Consider the following 20,739-nt stretch of genomic DNA (forward strand, 5'->3'; position numbering starts at 1 on the left):
AGAGAGAGTGAGAGAGAGAGAGAGCGTGAGAGAGTGTGAGAGGGAGAGAGCGTGAGAGAGAGAGAGAGAGAGAGAGAGTGAGAGAGCGTGAGAGAGTGTGAGAGGGAGAGAGCGTGAGAGAGAGAGAGAGAGAGTGAGAGGGAGAGAGAGCGTGAGAGAGTGTGAGAGGGAGAGAGCGTGAGAGAGAGTGAGAGAGAGAGAGGGAGAGAGAGAGTGAGAGAGAGAGGGAGAAAGAGAGTGAGAGAGAGAGAGAGAGAGCGTGAGAGAGTGTGAGAGGGAGAGAGCGTGAGAGAGAGAGAGAGAGTGGGAGAGAGAGAGTGAGAGAGAGAGAGAGAGAGAGAGTGAGAGAGAGAGTGAGAGAGAGAGGGAGAGAGAGAGTGAGAGAGAGTGAGAGAGAGAGAGAGAGTGAGAGAGAGCGTGAGAGAGTGTGAGAGGGAGAGAGCGTGAGAGAGAGAGAGAGAGAGAGGGAGAGAGAGAGTGAGAGAGAGAGGGGGAGAGAGAGTGAGAGAGAGAGAGAGAGCGTGAGAGAGTGTGAGAGGGAGAGAGCGTGAGAGAGAGAGAGATAGAGGGAGAGAGAGGTGAGAGAGAGAGAGAGAGTGAGAGAGCGTGAGAGAGTGTGAGAGAGTGTGAGAGGGAGAGAGCGTGAGAGAGAGAGAGAGAGGGAGAGAGAGAGGGAGAGAGAGAGTGAGAGAGAGTGAGAGAGAGAGAGAGAGTGAGAGAGCGTGAGAGGGAGAGAGCGTGAGAGAGAGAGAGAGAGAGAGAGTGAGAGAGAGAGAGAGCGTGAGAGAGAGAGAGAGAGAGTGTGAGAGGGAGAGAGTGTGAGAGAGTGAGAGAGAGAGTGAGAGAGAGAGGGAGAGAGAGAGTGAGAGAGAGTGAGAGAGAGAGAGAGAGTGAGAGAGAGCGTGAGAGAGTGTGAGAGGGAGAGAGCGTGAGAGAGAGAGAGAGAGAGAGGGAGAGAGAGAGTGAGAGAGAGAGGGGGAGAGAGAGTGAGAGAGAGAGAGAGAGCGTGAGAGAGTGTGAGAGGGAGAGAGCGTGAGAGAGAGAGAGATAGAGGGAGAGAGAGGTGAGAGAGAGAGAGAGAGTGAGAGAGCGTGAGAGAGTGTGAGAGAGTGTGAGAGGGAGAGAGCGTGAGAGAGAGAGAGAGAGGGAGAGAGAGAGGGAGAGAGAGAGTGAGAGAGAGTGAGAGAGAGAGAGAGAGTGAGAGAGCGTGAGAGGGAGAGAGCGTGAGAGAGAGAGAGAGAGAGAGAGTGAGAGAGAGAGAGAGCGTGAGAGAGAGAGAGAGAGAGTGTGAGAGGGAGAGAGTGAGAGAGAGAGAGAGAGGGGGGGGGACAGAAAGCCTGACGCAGAAGGAAGCACGCAAAGTAAAGCTCACGGTGAAGGTTGAAGACAGAACCTGTGCCAATTTGCGCGTGAACAGGATTCAGGATATGGTTGTAAATCCGCTCCCGTCACTGCTGAGCCTGCACCATCGCGCACAGACAGGTCATGCGAAGGCCCACATAGCTGAAGAGCCCGTTTGTAAATCGGTGGAATGGGGGGGGGGGGGGGGGGGGGGGGTCGGTGCTCCCAGCAGGAAAGATGCAGAATTCCAGTTTCACTGCCTTTTCCTCCTGCGGGAAGTGTTGGTTCGAGCGTATTAAAAGGGGTGGGTGGGTTTCAAAGGCAGCCTGGGGCCTGCTTGGCCCGATGGGTTGTTGTTGTTTTGTGCCCAGCCCCTGGGTTTATTTACGAGTCAGATCTGGAATATATTCCGTCCTGACTGTTGGGGGTGCCATGCCTCCCAGATACCCCTGCTGCACCATTCCTATCCCGGAGGAGTGTCTTCCCAATGATCCACTTCCTGGCAGGCTAGGGTCAGTCAAGGCCCAACAGGAATGGGGTTTCCATGGCGACGGGTCTTTCATTATCTTCACAGAGAGTTCAAGTGTATGTGTGTGCGTGAGAGAGAGAGGGAGGGGGAGAGAGAGAGACGGAGAGAGAGAGAGACGGAGAGCAAGAGAGACAGAGACAGGGAGAGAGAGGGAGCGAGGGAGAGAGAGAGAGACAGGGAGACAGACAGTCAGAGAGAGAGAAAACAGAGAGAAAGAGAGGAGAGAATAGAGAGTCAGAGAGAGGGACAGACAGGAGAGAGAGACAGACAGGAGAGAGAGAGAGAGGGGGAGAGGGGAAAGCATAGAGAGAGAGAGAGACAGACAGGAGAGAGAGAGAGGGGGAGAGGGGAAAGCATAGAGGGAGAGACAGACAGACAGAGAGGGGGAGGGGAAAGCATAGAGAGACAGAGAGAGAGAAAATAACACAGAGTGAGAGAGAGAGAGAAACAGACAGAGAGAGAAACTGAGAGAGAGAACAGAAAGAGACACAGAGAGAGAGAAAGAGACATAGAGAGAGAGAGAGACAGAGAGATAGAGAGAGATAGAGAGAGACAGAGATAGAGAGAGACAGAGAGATAGAGAGAGACAGAGACAGACAACACAGAGAGGGAGAGAGAGAGAGAAAACAGAGCGAGAGAGACAGAAAATAACAGGGCTGTGAGACGGAGAGGGTGCAAGAGAGTGAGAGAGAGGAGGAGAATCAGACCGAGAGGGAGAAACTGGATAACAATGTTAGACAGAGATGGACAAAGGACAAAATAGTCAGAGAAAAATGCAGAGAGACACAAGGATATTGAAGGCAACGAAAGTCCGCTCCACAATATTAAAGGTCAACGGTAAGGAAAACAAAGAGTACATCACTAATGAGGTTCACCAGCGGCATTGAAGGGGTTAAACACACTAATCTTTCCTCGGTATTGAAGAGGTTAAACAGGATGATAAGGGATCAGTATTAAAGGGGTTAATCCCTCTGATCCAGACTCGGTATTGAAGGGGTTGAACACTCTACTAAAGGCTCAGCTTTGAAGGGGTTAAACTGACACAATCTTGATATTAAAGAGCTTACACACTCTGACAGGCTCCGTATTGAAGGGGTTAAACTCTGACAGGCTCCGTATTGAAGGGGTAAAACACTGACACAGTCTCGGTATTGAAGGGGTTAAACCCTGACAGTCTCGGTGTTGAAGGGGTTAAACTCTGTCAGGCTCGTTATTGAAGGGTTAAACTCTGTCAGGCTCGGTATTGAAGGGGTTAAACTCTGACAGGCTCGGAATTGAAGGGGTTAAACACTGCCAGGCTCGGTATTGAAGGGGTTAAACTCTGACCGGCTCGGTATTGAAGGGGTTAAACTCTGACACAGACTCGGTATTGAAGGGGTTAAACTCTGACAGGCTCGGTATTGAAGGGGTTAAACTCTGACAGGCTCGGTATTGAAGGGGTTAAACTCTGACAGGCTCGGTATTGAAGGGGTTAAACTCTGACAGCTCAGGATTGAAGTAGTTAAACTCTGACAGCTCGGTATTGAAGGGGTTAAACTCTGACAGGCTCGTATTGAGGGGGTTAAATTCTGACAGGCTCGGTATTGAAGGGGTTAAACTCTGTCAGGCTCGGTATTGACGGGGTTAAACTCTGACAGCTCGGTATTGAAGGGGTTAAACTCTGACAGCTCGGTATTGAAGGTGTTAAACTCTTGACAGCTCGGTATTGAAGGGGTTAAATGCTGACAGGCTCGGTATTGAAGGGGTTAAACTCTGACAGCTCGGTATCGAAGGGGTTAAACTCTGACAGCTCGGTATTGAAGGAGTTAAAATCTGACAGGCTCGTATTGAAGGGGTTAATCTCTGACATGCTCGGTATTGAAGGGGTAAAACTCTGGCAGCTCGGTATTGAAGGTGTTAAACTCTGACAGCTCGGTATTGATGGGGTTAAACTCTGTCAGGCTCGGTATTGAAGGGGTTAAACTCTGACAGGTCGGTATTGAAGGGGTTAAATTCTGACAGACTCGGTATTGAAGGGGTTAAACTCTGACAGCTCGGTATTGAAGGGGTTAAACTCTGTCAGGCTCGGTATCGAAGGGGTTAAACTCTGACTGCTCGGTATTGAAGGGGTTAAACTCTGGCAGCTCGGTATTGAAGGGGTTAAACTCTGACAGGCTCGATATTGAAGGGGTTAAACTCTGACAGCTCGGTATTGAAGGGGTTAAACTCTGACAGCTCGGTTTTGAAGGGGTTAAACTCTGACAGCTCGGTATTGAAGGGGTTAAACTCTGACAGCTCGGTATTGAAGGGGTTAAACTCTGACAGGCTCGATATTGAAGGGGTTAAACTCTGTCAGGCTCGGTATTGAAGGGGTTAAACCCTGACAGCTCGGTATTGAAGGAGTTAAAATCTGACAGGCTCGTATTGAAGGGGTTAATCTCTGACATGCTCGGTATTGAAGGGGTAAAACTCTGGCAGCTCGGTATTGAAGGTGTTAAACTCTGACAGCTCGGTATTGATGGGGTTAAACTCTGTCAGGCTCGGTATTGAAGGGGTTAAACTCTGACAGGTCGGTATTGAAGGGGTTAAATTCTGACAGACTCGGTATTGAAGGGGTTAAACTCTGACAGCTCGGTATTGAAGGGGTTAAACTCTGTCAGGCTCGGTATCGAAGGGGTTAAACTCTGACTGCTCGGTATTGAAGGGGTTAAACTCTGGCAGCTCGGTATTGAAGGGGTTAAACTCTGACAGGCTCGATATTGAAGGGGTTAAACTCTGACAGGCTCGATATTGAAGGGGTTAAACTCTGTCAGGCTCGGTATTGAAGGGGTTAAACTCTGACAGCTCGGTATTGAAGGGGTTAAACTCTGACAGCTCGGTATTGAAGGGGTTAAACTCTGACAGCTCGGTATTGAAGGGGTTAAACTCTGACAGCTCGGTATTGAAGGGGTTAAACTCTGACAGGCTCGATATTGAAGGGGTTAAACTCTGTCAGGCTCGGTATTGAAGGGGTTAAACTCTGACAGCTCGGTATTGAAGGGGTTAAACTCTGTCAGGCTCGGTATTGAAGGGGTTAAACTCTGACAGACTCAGTATTGAAGGGGTTAAACTCTGACCGGCTCTGTATTGAAGGGGTTAAACTCTGACAGCTCGGTATTGAAGGGGTTAAACTCTGACAAGCTCGGTATTGAAGGGGTTAAACTCTGACAGGCTCGGTATCGAAGGGGTTAATCTCTGACAGCTCGGTATTGAAGGGGTTAAACTCTGACAGGCTCGGTATTGAAGGGGTTAAACTCTGACAGGCTCGGTATTGAAGGGGTTAAACTCTGTCAGGCTCGGTGTTGAAGGGGTTAAACTCTGACAGGCTCGGTATTGAAGGAGTTAAACTCAGTCAGGCTCGGTATTGAAGGGGTTAAACTCTGTCAGGCTCGGTATTGAAGGGGTTAAACTCTGACAGCTCGGTATTGAAGGGGTTAAACTCTGACAGGCTCGATATTGAAGGGGTTAAACTCTGTCAGGCTCGGTATTGAAGGGGTTAAACTCTGACAGCTCGGTATTGAAGGGGTTAAACTCTGACAGACTCGGTATTGAAGGGGTTAAACTCTGACAGGCTCTGTATTGAAGGGGTTAAACTCTGACAGCTCGGTATTGAAGGAGTTAAACTCTGACAAGCTCGGTATTGTAGAGGTTAAACTCTGTCAGGGTCGGTATTGAAGGGGTTAAACTCTGACAGGCTCGGTATCGAAGGGGTTAATCTCTGACAGCTCGGTATTGAAGGGGTTAAACTCTGACAGGCTCGGTATTGAAGGGGTTAAACTCTGTCAGGCTCGGTATTGAAGGGGTTAAACTCTGACAAGCTCGGTATTGTAGAGGTTAAACTCTGTCAGGGTCGGTATTGAAGGGGTTAAACTCTGACAGGCTCGGTATCGAAGGGGTTAATCTCTGACAGCTCGGTATTGAAGGGGTTAAACTCTGACAGGCTCGGTATTGAAGGGGTTAAACTCTGTCAGGCTCCATATTGAAGGGGTTAAACTCTGTCAGGCTCGGTATTGAAGGGGTTAAACTCTGACAGGTTCGGTATTGAAGGGGTTAAACGCTGTCAGGCTCGGTATTGAAGGGGTTAAACTCTGTCAGGGTCGGTATTGAAGGGGTTAAACTCTGACAGGCTCGGTATCGAAGGGGTTAATCTCTGACAGCTCGGTATTGAAGGGGTTAAACTCTGACAGGCTCGGTATTGAAGGGGTTAAACTCTGTCAGGCTCGGTATTGAAGGGGTTAAACTCTGACAGCTCGGTATTGAAGGGGTTAAACGCTGTCAGGCTCGGTATTGAAGGGGTTAAACTCTGTCAGGGTCGGTATTGAAGGGGTTAAACTCTGACAGGCTCGGTATCGAAGGGGTTAATCTCTGACAGCTCGGTATTGAAGGGGTTAAACTCTGACAGGCTCGGTATTGAAGGGGTTAAACTCTGTCAGGCTCGGTATTGAAGGGGTTAAACTCTGACAGCTCGGTATTGAAGGGGTTAAACTCTGACAGGCTCAGTATTGAAGGGATTAGACTCTGACAGCTCGGTATTGAAGGGGTTAAACTCTGACAGGCTCGGTATTGAAGGGGTTAAACTCTGACAGGCTCGGTATTGAAGGGGTTAAACTCTGACAGGCTTGGTATTGAAGGGGTTAAACTCTGACAGGCTCGGTATTGAAGGGGTTAAACTCTGACAGCTCGGTATCGAAGGTGTTAAACTCTGACAGGCTCGGTATTGAAGGGGTTAAACTCTGTCAGGCTCGGTATTGAAGGGGTTAAACTCTGACAGCTCGGTATTGAAGGGGTTAAACTCTGACAGCTCGGTATTGAAGGGGTTAAACTCTGACAGGCTCGGTATTGAAGGGATTAGACTCTGACAGGCTCGGTATTGATGTTCTGGGTGCTATCTGAGTGAAGGTTGTTGTTGTTAACTGGTGTCAGGCATGCTGGGTAGAGCTCTCGCTGCTATGTGACGGAGTTAATCCAGGAATTGTTTACCGTAACTGGGCCCAGGCGCAACATTCCCGGTCAGCTCATCCCAGCGTTCCCACTGGTGCGCTAAAGAAAAAAGCTGCATTTGTATATCGCCGGTCATATCTGCAGTTTGCTGTTCAATGATTCACCTGATAAATGTAATTACTCAGAAGCAGCCATGCAGTAACCGGCAAGATCCCACAGACAGCACCATGATTGGATAAATCCTTTCTTTGCCAGGAAACAAGGTTATGAAGCTGGTCGAAAACTCCGCACCTTTCACCAATGTTATAGGATTACTCACATCAACTCAGGTCAACATACCAGCACCAATTCTCTGACAGTGCAGGACACCCTCAGTACTGACCCTCCAACAGTGCAGCACTCCCTCAGTGCTGACCCTCTGACAGTGCAGCACTCCCTCAGAACTGACCCTCTGACAGTGCGGCACTCCCTCAGTACTGACCCTCTGACAGTACGGCACTCCCTCAGTACTGACCCTCTGACAGTGCGGCACTCCCTCAGTACTGACTCTCAGACAGTGCGGCACTCCCTCAGTACTGACCCTCTGACAGTGAGGCACTCCCTCAGTACTGACCCTCTGACAGTGCGGCACTCCCTCAGTACTGACCCTCTGACAGTGCGGCATCCCACAGTACTGACCCTCTGACAGTGTGGCATTCCCTCAGTACTGACCCTCTGACAGTACGGCACTCCATCAGTACTGACCCTCTGACAGTGCAGCTCCCTCAGTACGGACCCTCTGACAGTGCGCCACTCCCTCCGTACTGACCCTCTGGCAGTGCGGCACTCCCTCAGTACTGACCCTCTGACAGTGAGGCACTCCCTCAGCACTGACCCTCAAACACTGCACCACTCCCTCAGTACTGACCCTCTGACAGTGCGGCACTCCCTCAGTACTGACCCCTCTGACAGTCCAGCACTCCCTCAGCACTGACCCTTTGACAGTGCAGCAGTCCCTCAGTACTGACCCTCTGACAGTGCGGCACTCCCTCGGTACTGACCCTCTTACAGTGCGGCACTCCCTCGGTACTGATCCTCTGACAGTGCGGCACTCCCTCGGTACTGACCCTCTGACAGTGCGGCACTCCTTCGGTACTGACCCTCTGACAGTGCGGCACTCCCTCGGTACTGACCCTCTGACAGTGCGGCACTCCCTCGGTACTGACCCACTGACAGTGCGGCACTCCCTCAGTACTGACCCTTTGACAGTGCGGCACTCCCTCAGTACTGACCCTCTGACAGTGCGGCACTCCCTCAGTACTGACCCTCTGACAGTGCGGCACTCCCTCAGTACTGACCCTCTGACAGTGCGGCACTCCCTCAGTACTGACCCTCTGACAGTGCGGCACTCCCTCGGTACTGACCCTCTGACAGTGCGGCACTCCGTCAGTACTGTCCCTCTGACAGTGCGGCACTCCCTCGGTACTGACCCTCTGACAGTGCGGCACTCCCTCAGTACTGACCCTCTGACAGTGCAGCACTCCCTCAGTACTGACCCTCTGACAGCGCAGCACTCCCTCAGTACTGACCCTCTGACAGTGCGGCACTCCGTCAGTACTGTCCCTCTGACAGTGCGGCACTCCCTCGGTACTGACCCTCTGACAGTGCGGCACTCCCTCAGTACTCACCCCGGCTGTGCAGCACTCCCTCAGTACTGACCCTCTGACAGTGCAGGACACCCTCAGTACTGACCCTCCGACAGTGCAGCACTCCCTCAGTGCTGACCCTCTGACAGTGCAGCACTCCCCCAGAACTGACCCTCTGACAGTGCGGCACTCCCTCAGTACTGACCCTCTGACAGTGCGGCACTCCCTCAGTACTGACCCTCTGACAGTGCGGCACTCCCTCAGTACTGACTCTCTGACAGTGCGGCACTCCCTCAGTACTGCCCCTCTGACAGTGAGGCACTCCCTCAGTACTGACCCTCTGACAGTGCGGCACTCCCTCAGTACTGACCCTCTGACAGTGCGGCATCCCACAGTACTGACCCTCTGACAGTGCGGCATTCCCTCAGTACTGACCCTCTGACAGTACGGCACTCCATCAGTACTGACCCTCTGACAGTGCAGCTCCCTCAGTACGGACCCTCTGACAGTGCGGCACTCCCTCCGTACTGACCCTCTGGCAGTGCGGCACTCCCTCAGTACTGAACCTCTGACAGTGAGGCACTCCCTCAGCACTGACCCTCAAACACTGCGCCACTCCCTCACTACTGACCCTCTGACAGTGCGGCACTCCCTCAGTACTGACCCCTCTGACAGTCCAGCACTCCCTCAGCACTGACCCTTTGACAGTGCAGCAGTCCCTCAGTACTGACCCTCTGACAGTGCGGCACTCCCTCGGTACTGACCCTCTTACAGTGCGGCACTCCCTCGGTACTGACCCTCTGACAGTGCGGCACTCCCTCGGTACTGACCCTCTGACAGTGCGGCACTCCCTCGGTACTGACCCTCTGACAGTGCGGCACTCCCTCGGTACTGACCCACTGACAGTGCGGCACTCCCTCAGTACTGACCCTCTGACAGTGCGGCACTCCGTCAGTACTGTCCCTCTGACAGTGCGGCACTCCCTCGGTACTGACCCTCTGACAGTGCGGCACTCCCTCAGTACTCACCCCGGCTGTGCAGCACTCCCTCAGTACTGACCCTCTGACAGTGCAGGACACCCTCAGTACTGACCCTCCGACAGTGCAGCACTCCCTCAGTGCTGACCCTCTGACAGTGCAGCACTCCCCCAGAACTGACCCTCTGACAGTGCGGCACTCCCTCAGTACTGACCCTCTGACAGTGCGGCACTCCCTCAGTACTGACCCTCTGACAGTGCGGCACTCCCTCAGTACTGACTCTCTGACAGTGCGGCACTCCCTCAGTACTGACCCTCTGACAGTGAGGCACTCCCTCAGTACTGACCCTCTGACAGTGCGGCACTCCCTCAGTACTGACCCTCTGACAGTGCGGCATCCCACAGTACTGACCCTCTGACAGTGCGGCATTCCCTCAGTACTGACCCTCTGACAGTACGGCACTCCATCAGTACTGACCCTCTGACAGTGCAGCTCCCTCAGTACGGACCCTCTGACAGTGCGGCACTCCCTCCGTACTGACCCTCTGGCAGTGCGGCACTCCCTCAGTACTGAACCTCTGACAGTGAGGCACTCCCTCAGCACTGACCCTCAAACACTGCGCCACTCCCTCAGTACTGACCCTCTGACAGTGCGGCACTCCCTCAGTACTGACCCCTCTGACAGTCCAGCACTCCCTCAGCACTGACCCTTTGACAGTGCAGCAGTCCCTCAGTACTGACCCTCTGACAGTGCGGCACTCCCTCGGTACTGACCCTCTTACAGTGCGGCACTCCCTCGGTACTGACCCTCTGACAGTGCGGCACTCCCTCGGTACTGACCCTCTGACAGTGCGGCACTCCCTCGGTACTGACCCTCTGACAGTGCGGCACTCCCTCGGTACTGACCCACTGACAGTGCGGCACTCCCTCAGTACTGACCCTTTGACAGTGCGGCACTCCCTCAGTACTGACCCTCTGACAGTGCGGCACTCCCTCAGTACTGACCCTCTGACAGTGCGGCACTCCCTCAGTACTGACCCTCTGACAGTGCGGCACTCCCTCAGTACTGACCCTCTGACAGTGCGGCACTCCCTCGGTACTGACCCTCTGACAGTGCGGCACTCCGTCAGTACTGTCCCTCTGACAGTGCGGCACTCCCTCGGTACTGACCCTCTGACAGTGCGGCACTCTCTCAGTACTGACCCTCTGACAGTGCGGCACTCCCTCAGTACTGACCCTCTGACAGTGCAGCACTCCCTCAGTACTGACCCTCTGACAGTGCAGCACTCACTCAGTACTGACCCTCTGACAGGGCAGCACTCCCTCAGTACTGACCCTCTGACAGTGCGGCACTCCCTCAGTACTGACCCTCTGACAGTGCAGCACTCCCTCAGTTGTGACCCTCTGACAGTGCGGCACTCCCTCACTCCTGAACCTCTGACAGTGCGGCACTCCCTCAGTACTGACCCCGGCTGTGCAGCACTCCCTCAGTACTGACCCTCTGACAGTGCAGCACTCCCTCAGTGCTGACCCTCTGACAGTGCAGCACTCCCTCAGTACTGACCCTCTGACAGTGCGGCACTCCCTCAGTACTGACCCTCTGACAGTGCGGCACTCCCTCAGTACTGACCCTCTGACAGTGCGGCACTCCCTCAGTACTGACTCTCTGACAGTGCGGCACTCCCTCAGTACTGACCCTCTGACAGTGTGGCACTCCCTCAGTACTGACCCTCTGACAGTGCGGCACTCCCTCAGTACTGACCCTCTGACAGTGCGGCATCCCACAGTACTGACCCTCTGACAGTGCGGCATTCCCTCAGTACTGACCCTCTGACAGTACGGCACTCCTTCAGTCCTGACTCTCTGACAGTGCAGCACTCCATCAGTACTGACCCTCTGACAGTGCAGCTCCCTCAGTTCGGACCCTCTGACAGTGCGGCACTCCCTCCGTACTGACCCTCTGGCAGTGCGGCACTCCCGCAGTACTGACCCTCTGACAGTGAGGCACTCCATCAGCACTGACCCTCAAACACTGCGGCACTCCCTCAGTACTGACCCTCTGACAGTGCGGCACTCCCTCAGTACTGACCCCTCTGACAGTCCAGCACTCCCTCAGTACTGACCCTCTGACAGTGCAGCACTCCCTCAGTACTAACCCTCTGACAGTGCGGCAATCCCTCAGTACTGACCCTCTGACAGTGCGGCACTCCCTCAGTACTGACCCTCCGACAGTATGGCACTCCCTCAGTACTGACCTTCTGACAGTGCGGCACTCCCTCAGCACTGACCCTCTGACAGTGCAGCACTCCCTCAGTACTGACCTTCTGACAGTGTAGCACTCCCTCAGTACTGACCCTTTGACAGTGCAGCACTCCCTCAGTACTGACCCTCTGACAGTGCGGCACTCCCTCAGTACTGACATCTCTGACAGTGCAGCTCTCCCTCAGTACTGACCCTTTGACAGTGCAGCACTCCCTCAGTACTGACCCTCTGACAGTGCAGCACTCCATCAGTACTGACCCTCTGACAGTGCAGCTCCCTCAGTACGGACCCACTGACAGTGCGGCACTCCCTCAGTACTGACCCTCTGACAGTGCAGCACTCCCTCAGTACTGACCCTCCGACAGAATGGCACTCCCTCAGTACTGACCTTCTGACAGTGCGGCACTCCCTCAGTACTGACCCTCTGACAGTGCATCACTCCCTCAGCACTGACCCTCTGACAGTGCAGCACTCCCTCAGTACTGACCTTCTGACAGTGTGGCACTCCCTCAGTACTGACCCTTTGACAGTGCAGCACTCCCTCAGTACTGACCTGCTGACAGTGCGGCACTCCCTCAGTACTGACATCTCTGACAGTGCAGCTCTCCCTCAGTACTGACCCTTTGACAGTGCAGCACTCCCTCAGTACTGACCCTCTGACAGTGCAGCACTCCATCAGTACTGACCCTCTGACAGTGCAGCTCCCTCAGTATGGACCCTCTGACAGTGCGGCACTCCCTCAGTACTGACCCTCTGACAGTGCAGCACTCCCTCAGTACTAACCCTCTGACAGTGCGGCAATCCCTCAGTACTGACCCTCTGACAGTGCGGCACTCCCTCAGTACTGACCCTCCGACAGAATGGCACTCCCTCAGTACTGACCATCTGACAGTGCGGCACTCCCTCAGCACTGACCCTCTGACAGTGCAGCACTCCCTCAGTACTCACCTTCTGACAGTGTGGCACTCCCTCAGGACTGACCCTTTGACAGTGCAGCACTCCCTCAGTACTGACCCTCTAACAGTGCGGCACTCCCTCAGTACTGACCCTCCGACAGTATGGCACTCCCTCAGTACTGACCTGCTGACAGTGCGGCACTCCCTCAGTACTGACACCTCTGACAGTGCAGCTCTCCCTCAGTACTGACCCTTTGACAGTGCAGCACTCCCTCAGCACTGTCCCTCTGACAGTGCAGCACTCCCTCAGTACTGACCCTCTGACAGTGCGGCAATCCCTCAGTACTGATCCTCTGACAGTGCGGCACTCCCTCAGCACTGACCCTCTGACAGTGCAGCTCTCCCTCAGTACTGACCCTTTGACAGTGCGGCACTCCCTCAGTACTGACCCTCTGACAGTGCGGCACTCCCTCAGTACTGACCCTCTGACTGTGCAGTGCTCCCTCAGCACTGACCCTCTGACAGTGCAGCGCTCCCTCAGTACTGAACCTCTGACAGAGCGGCACTCCCTCAGTACTGACCCTCTGACAGTACGGCATTCCCTCAGTACTGACCCTCTGACAGTGCGGCACTCCCTCAGTACTGACCCTCCGACAGTATGGCACTCCCTCAGTACTGACCTTCTGACAGTGCGGCACTCCCTCAGTACTGACCCTTTGACAGTGCAGCACTCCCTCAGTACTGACCCTCTGACAGTGCAGCACTCCCTCAGCACTGACCCTCTGACAGTGCAGCACACCCTTAGTACTGACCCTCTGACAGTGCAGCACTCCCTCAGTACTGACCCTCTGACAGTGCGGCGCTCCCTCAGTACTGACCCTCTGACAGTGCGGCGCTCCCTCAGTACTGACCCTCTGACAGTGCGGCGCTCCCTCAGTACTGACCCTCTGACAGTGCGGCACTCCGTCAGTACTGACCCTCTGACAGTGCGGCGCTCCCTCAGTACTGACCCTCTGACAGTGCGGCACTCCCTCAGTACTGACCCTCTGACAGTGCAGCACTCCCTCAGCACTGACCCTCTGACAGTGCAGCACACCCTTAGTACTGACCCTCTGACAGTGCAGCACTCCCTCAGTACTGACCCTCTGACAGTGCGGCGCTCCCTCAGTACTGACCCTCTGACAGTGCGGCGCTCCCTCAGTACTGACCCTCTGACAGTGCGGCGCTCCCTCAGTACTGACCCTCTGACAGTGCGGCACTCCGTCAGTACTGACCCTCTGACAGTGCGGCACTCCCTCAGTACTGAACCCGGCTGTGCAGCACTCCCTCAGTACTGACCCTCTGACAGTGCAGGACTCCCTCAGTACTGACCTTCTGACAGTGTGGCACTCCCTCAGTACTGACCCTTTGACAGTGCAGCACTCCCTCAGTACTGACCCTCTGACAGTGCGGCACTCCCTCAGTGCTGACCCTCCGACAGTATGGCACTCCCTCAGTACTGACCTGCTGACAGTGCGGCACTCCCTCAGTAATGACACCTCTGACAGTGCAGCTCTCCCTCAGTACTGACCCTTGGACAGTGCAGCACTCCCTCAGCACTGTCCCTCTGGCAGTGCAGCACTCCCTCGGCACTGACCCTCTGACAGTGCAGCTCTCCCTCAGTACTGACCCTTTGACAGTGCAGTGCTCCCTCAGTACTGACCTTCTGACAGTGTCGCACTCCCTCAGTACTGACCCTCTGACAGTGCGGCACTCCCTCAGTACTGACCCTCTGACAGTGCAGCACTCCCTCAGTACTGACCCTCTGACAGTGCGGCACTCCCTCAGTACTGACCCTCTGACAGTGCGGCACTCCCTCAGTACTGACCCTCTGACAGTGCGGCACTCCCTCAGTACTGACCCTCTGACAGTGCAGCACTCCCTCAGTACTGACCCTTGCTGTGCAGCACTCCCTCAGTACTGACCCTCTGACATGCAGGACTCCCTCAGTACTGACCTTCTGACAGTGTGGCACTCCCTCAGTACTGACCCTTTGACAGTGCAGCACTCCCTCAGTCCTGACCCTCTGACAGTGCGGCACTCCCTCAGTACTGACCCTCCGACAGTATGGCACTCACTCAGTACTGACCTGCTGACAGTGCGGCACTCCCTCAGTACTGACACCTCTGACGGTGCAGCTCTCCCTCAGTACTGACCCTTGGACAGTGCAGCACTCCCTCAGCACTGTCCCTCTGACAGTGCAGCACTCCCTCAGCACTGACCCTCTGACAGTGCAGCTCTCCCTCAGTACTGACCCTTTGACAGTGCAGTGCTCCCTCAGTACTGACCTTCTGACAGTGTCGCACTCCCTCAGTACTGACCCTCTGACAGTGCGGCACTCCCTCAGTACTGACCCTCTGACAGTGCAGCACTCCCTCAGGACTGACCATCTGACAGTGCAGCACTCCCTCAGTACTGACCCTCTGACAGTGCGGCACACCCTCAGTACTGACCCTCTGACAGTGCGGCGCTCCCTCAGTCCTGACCCTCTGACAGTGCGGCGCTCCGTCAGTACTGACCCTCTGACAGTGCGGCACTCCCTCAGTATTGACCCTCTGACAGTGCGGCACTCCCTCAGTACTGACCCTCTGACAGTGCGGCGCTCCCTCAGTACTGACCCTCTTGACAGCACGGCGCTCCCTCAGTACTGACCCTCTGACAGTGCAGCACTCCCTCAGTACTGACCCTCTGACAGTGCGGCACTCCCTCAGTACTAACCCCGGCTGTGCAGCACTCCCTCAGTACTGACCTTCTGACAGTGTGGCACTCGCTCAGTACTGACCCTTTGACAGTGCAGCACTCCCTCAGTACTGACCCTCTGACAGTGCGGCACTCCCTCAGTACTGACCCTCCGACAGTATGGCACTCCCTCAGTACTGACCTGCTGACAGTGCGGCACTCCCTCAGTACTGACACCTCTGACAGTGCGGCACTCCCTCAGTACTGACCCTTGGACAGTGCAGCACTCCCTCAGTACTGACTCTCTGACAGTGTGGCACTCCCTCAGTACTGACACTTTGACAGTGCAGCACTCCCTCAGTACTGACCCTCTGACAGTGCGGCACTCCCTCAGTACTGACCCTCCGACAGTATGGCACTCCCTCAGTACTGACACCTCTGACAGTGCAGCTCTCCCTCAGTACTGACCCTCTGACAGTGCAGCTCTCCCTCAGTACTGACCCTTGGACAGTGCAGCACTCCCTCAGCACTGTCCCTCTGACAGTGCAGCACTCCCTCAGCACTGACCCTCTGACAGTGCAGCTCTCCCTCAGTACTGACCCTTTGACAGTGCAGTGCTCCCTCAGTACTGACCTTCTGACAGTGTCGCGCTCCCTCAGTACTGACCCTCTGACAGTGCGGCACTCCCTCAGTACTGACCCTCGGACAGTGCAGCACTCCCTCAGTACTGACCCTCTGACAGTGCGGCACGCCCTCAGTACTGACCCTCTGACAGTGCAGCACTCCCTCAGTACTGACCCCTCTGACAGTCCAGCACTCCCTCAGTACTGACCCTCTGACAGTGCGGCACTCCCTCAGTACTGACCCTCTGACAGTGCGGCACTCCCTCAGTACTGACCCTCTGACAGTGCGGCACTCCCTCAGTACTGACTCTCTGACAGTGCGGCACTCCCTCAGTACTGACCCTCTGACAGTGTGGCACTCCCTCAGTACTGACCCTCTGACAGTGCGGCACTCCCTCAGTACTGAACCTCTGACAGTGCGGCATCCCACAGTATTGACCCTCTGACAGTGCAGCGCTCCCTCAGTACTGACCCTCTGACAGTGCGGCACTCCCTCAGTACTGACATCTCTGTCAGTGCGGCACTCCCTCAGTACTGACCCCCTGACAGTGTGGAACTCCCTCAGTACTGACCCTCTGACAGTGCGGCATCCCACAGTATTGACCCTCTGACAGTGCGGCATTCCCTCAGTACTGACCCTCTGACAGTACGGCACTCCTTCAGTACTGACTCTCTGACAGTGCAGCACTCCATCAGTGCTGACCCTCTGACAGTGCAGCTCCCTCAGTACGGACCCTCTGACAGTGCGGCACTCCCTCCGTACTGACCCTCTGGCAGTGCGGCACTCCCTCAGTACTGACCCTCTGACAGTGAGGCACTCCCTCAGCACTGACCCTCAAACACCGCGGCACTCCCTCAGTACTGACCCTCTGAAAGTGCGGTACTCCCTCAGGACTGACCCCTCTGACAGTCCAGCACTCCCTCAGTACTGACCCTCTGACAGTGCAGCACTGCCTCAGTACTAACCCTCTGACAGTGCGGCAATCCCTCAGTACTGACCCTCTGACAGTGCGGCACTCCCTCAGTACTGACCCTCCGACAGTATGGCACTCCCTCAGTACTGACCTTCTGACAGTGCGGCACTCCCTCAGCACTGACCCTCTGACAGTGCAGCACTCCCTCAGTACTGACCTTCTGACAGTGCGGCACTCCCTCAGTACTGACCCTTTGACAGTGCAGCACTCCCTCAGTACTGACCCTCTGACAGTGCGGCACTCCCTCAGTACTGACCCTCCGACAGTGCGGCACTCCCTCAGTACTGACCCTCTGACAGTGCGGCACTCCCTCAGTGCTGACCTGCTGACAGTGCGGCACTCCCTCAGCACTGACACCTCTGACAGTGCAGCTCTCCCTCAGTACTGACCCTTTGACAGTGCAGCACTCCCTCAGTACTGACCCTCTGACAGTGCAGCACTCCCTCAGTACTGACCCTCTGACAGTGCAGCACTCCCTCAGTACTGACCCTCTGACAGTGCCGCACTCCATCAGTACTGACCCTCTGACTGTGCATCTCCCTCAGTACTGACCCTCTGACAGTGCGGCACTCCCTCAGCACTGACCCTCAAACACTGCGGCACGCCCTCAGTACTGACCCTCTGACAGTGCAGCACTCCCTCAGTACTGACCCTCTGACAGTGCAGCACTCCCTCAGTACTGACCCTCTGACAGTGCGGCACTCCCTCAGTACTGACCTTCTGACAGTGCGGCACTCCCTCAGCACTGACCCTCTGACAGTGCAGCACTCCCTCAGCACTGACCCTCTGACAGTGCGGCACTCCCTCAGTACTGACCTTCTGACAGTGTGGCACACCCTTAGTACTGACCCTCTGACAGTGCGGCACTCTCTCAGTACTGACCCTCTGACAGTGCGGCATTCCCCCAGTACTGACCCTCTGACAGTGCGGCACTCCCTCAGTACTGACCCTCTGACAGTGCGGCGCTCCCTCAGTACTGACCCTCTGACAGTGCGGCACTCCCTCAGTACTGACCCTCTGACAGTGCGGCACTCCCTCAGTACTGACCCTCTGACAGTGCGGCACTCCCTCAGTACTGACTCTCTGACAGTGCGGCACTCCCTCAGTACTGACCCTCTGACAGTGTGGCACTCCCTCAGTACTGACCCTCTGACAGTGCGGCACTCCCTCAGTACTGAACCTCTGACAGTGCGGCATCCCACAGTATTGACCCTCTGACAGTGCAGCGCTCCCTCAGTACTGACCCTCTGACAGTGCGGCACTCCCTCAGTACTGACATCTCTGTCAGTGCGGCACTCCCTCAGTACTGACCCCCTGACAGTGTGGCACTCCCTCAGTACTGACCCTCTGACAGTGCGGCATCCCACAGTATTGACCCTCTGACAGTGCGGCATTCCCTCAGTACTGACCCTCTGACAGTACGGCACTCCTTCAGTACTGACTCTCTGACAGTGCAGCACTCCATCAGTGCTGACCCTCTGACAGTGCAGCTCCCTCAGTACGGACCCTCTGACAGTGCGGCACTCCCTCCGTACTGACCCTCTGGCAGTGCGGCACTCCCTCAGTACTGACCCTCTGACAGTGAGGCACTCCCTCAGCACTGACCCTCAAACACCGCGGCACTCCCTCAGTACTGACCCTCTGAAAGTGCGGTACTCCCTCAGGACTGACCCCTCTGACAGTCCAGCACTCCCTCAGTACTGACCCTCTGACAGTGCAGCACTCCCTCAGTACTAACCCTCTGACAGTGCGGCAATCCCTCAGTACTGACCCTCTGACAGTGCGGCACTCCCTCAGTACTGACCCTCCGACAGTATGGCACTCCCTCAGTACTGACCTTCTGACAGTGCGGCACTCCCTCAGCACTGACCCTCTGACAGTGCAGCACTCCCTCAGTACTGACCTTCTGACAGTGCGGCACTCCCTCAGTACTGACCCTTTGACAGTGCAGCACTCCCTCAGTACTGACCCTCTGACAGTGCGGCACTCCCTCAGTACTGACCCTCCGACAGTATGGCACTCCCTCAGTACTGACCTGCTGACAGTACGGCACTCCCTCAGTACTGACACCTCTGACAGTGCAGCTCTCCCTCAGTACTGACCCTTTGACAGTGCCGCACTCCCTCAGTACTGACCCTCTGACAGTGCAGCACTCCATCAGTACTGACCCTCTGACTGTGCATATCCCTCAGTACGGACCCTCTGACAGTGCGGCACTCCCTCAGCACTGACCCTCAAACACTGCGGCACTCCCTCAGTACTGACCCTCTGACAGTCCAGCACTCCCTCAGTACTGACCCTCTGACAGTGCAGCACTCCCTCAGTACTAACCCTCTGACAGTGCGGCAATCCCTCAGTACTGACCCTCTGACAGTGCAGCACTCCCTCAGTACTGACCCTCCGACAGTATGGCACTCCCTCAGTACTGACCTTCTGACAGTGCGGCACTCCCTCAGCACTGACCCTCTGACAGTGCGGCACTCCCTCAGCACTGACCCTCTGACAGTGCGGCACTCCCTCAGTACTGACCTTCTGACAGTGTGGCACACCCTTAGTACTGACCCTCTGACAGTGCGGCACTCTCTCAGTACTGACCCTCTGACAGTGCGGCACTCCCCCAGTACTGACCCTCTGACAGTGCGGCGCTCCCTCAGTACTGACCCTCTGACAGTGCGGCACTCCCTCAGCACTGACCCTCTGACAGTGCGGCACTCCCTCAGTACTGACACTCTGACAGTGCAGCGCTCCCTCAGTACTGACCCTCTGGTCGTGCAGCACTCCCTCAGTACTGACCCTCTGACAGTGCGGCACTCCCTCAGTACTGACCCTCTGACAGTGCGGCACTCCCTCAGTACTGACCCTCTTGACAGCACGGCACTCCCTCAGTACTGACCCCTCTGACAGTCCAGCACTCCCTCAGTACTGACCCTCTGACAGTGCAGCACTCCCTCAGTACTAACCCTCTGACAGTGCGGCACTCCCTCAGTACTGACCCTCCGACAGTATGGCACTCCCTCAGTACTGACACCTCTGACAATGCAGCTCTCCCTCAGTACTGACCCTCTGGCAGTGCGGCACTCCCTCAGTACTGACCCTCTGACAGTGAGGCACTCCCTCAGCACTGACCCTCAAACACCGCGGCACTCCCTCAGTACTGACCCTCTGAAAGTGCGGTACTCCCTCAGGACTGACCCCTCTGACAGTCCAGCACTCCCTCAGTACTGACCCTCTGACAGTGCAGCACTCCCTCAGTACTAACCCTCTGACAGTGCGGCAATCCCTCAGTACTGACCCTCTGACAGTGCGGCACTCCCTCAGTACTGACCCTCCGACAGTATGGCACTCCCTCAGTACTGACCTTCTGACAGTGCGGCACTCCCTCAGCACTGACCCTCTGACAGTGCAGCACTCCCTCAGTACTGACCTTCTGACAGTGCGGCACTCCCTCAGTACTGACCCTTTGACAGTGCAGCACTCCCTCAGTACTGACCCTCTGACAGTGCGGCACTCCCTCAGTACTGACCCTCCGACAGTATGGCACTCCCTCAGTACTGACCTGCTGACAGTGCGGCACTCCCTCAGTACTGAACCTCTGACAGTGCAGCTCTCCCTCAGTACTGACCCTTTGACAGTGCAGCACTCCCTCAGTACTGACCGTCTGACAGTGCAGCACTCCCTCAGTACTGACCCTCTGACAGTGCAGCACTCCCTCAGTACTGACCCTCTGACAGTGCAGCACTCCATCAGTACTGACCCTCTGACAATGCGGCACTCCCTCAGTACTGACCCTTTGACAGTGCAGCACTCCCTCAGTACTGACCGTCTGACAGTGCAGC

At 55.6% G+C, this 20,739-nt stretch overlaps 2 protein-coding genes across 2 annotated transcripts in view; one reads left to right on the plus strand and one right to left on the minus strand.

Annotated features, from left to right (window-relative positions):
- The window catches only part of zbtb4 (zinc finger and BTB domain containing 4), a 74,035-nt gene that overhangs the window by 17,054 nt on the left and 36,242 nt on the right, over positions 1-20,739 (minus strand). The window lies entirely within an intron of this gene.
- The window catches only part of LOC140404635 (solute carrier family 35 member G3-like), an 81,397-nt gene continuing 62,942 nt past the window's right edge, over positions 2,285-20,739 (plus strand). Inside the window, exon 1 of the mRNA XM_072493244.1 lies at positions 2,285-2,707. The gene's annotated coding sequence lies outside the window, so the exon portion shown is untranslated. The remainder of the gene's footprint in view (positions 2,708-20,739) is intronic.

This window comes from Scyliorhinus torazame, chromosome 31 (assembly GCF_047496885.1).
Source record: "Scyliorhinus torazame isolate Kashiwa2021f chromosome 31, sScyTor2.1, whole genome shotgun sequence".
Classification (NCBI taxonomy): domain Eukaryota; kingdom Metazoa; phylum Chordata; class Chondrichthyes; order Carcharhiniformes; family Scyliorhinidae; genus Scyliorhinus; species Scyliorhinus torazame.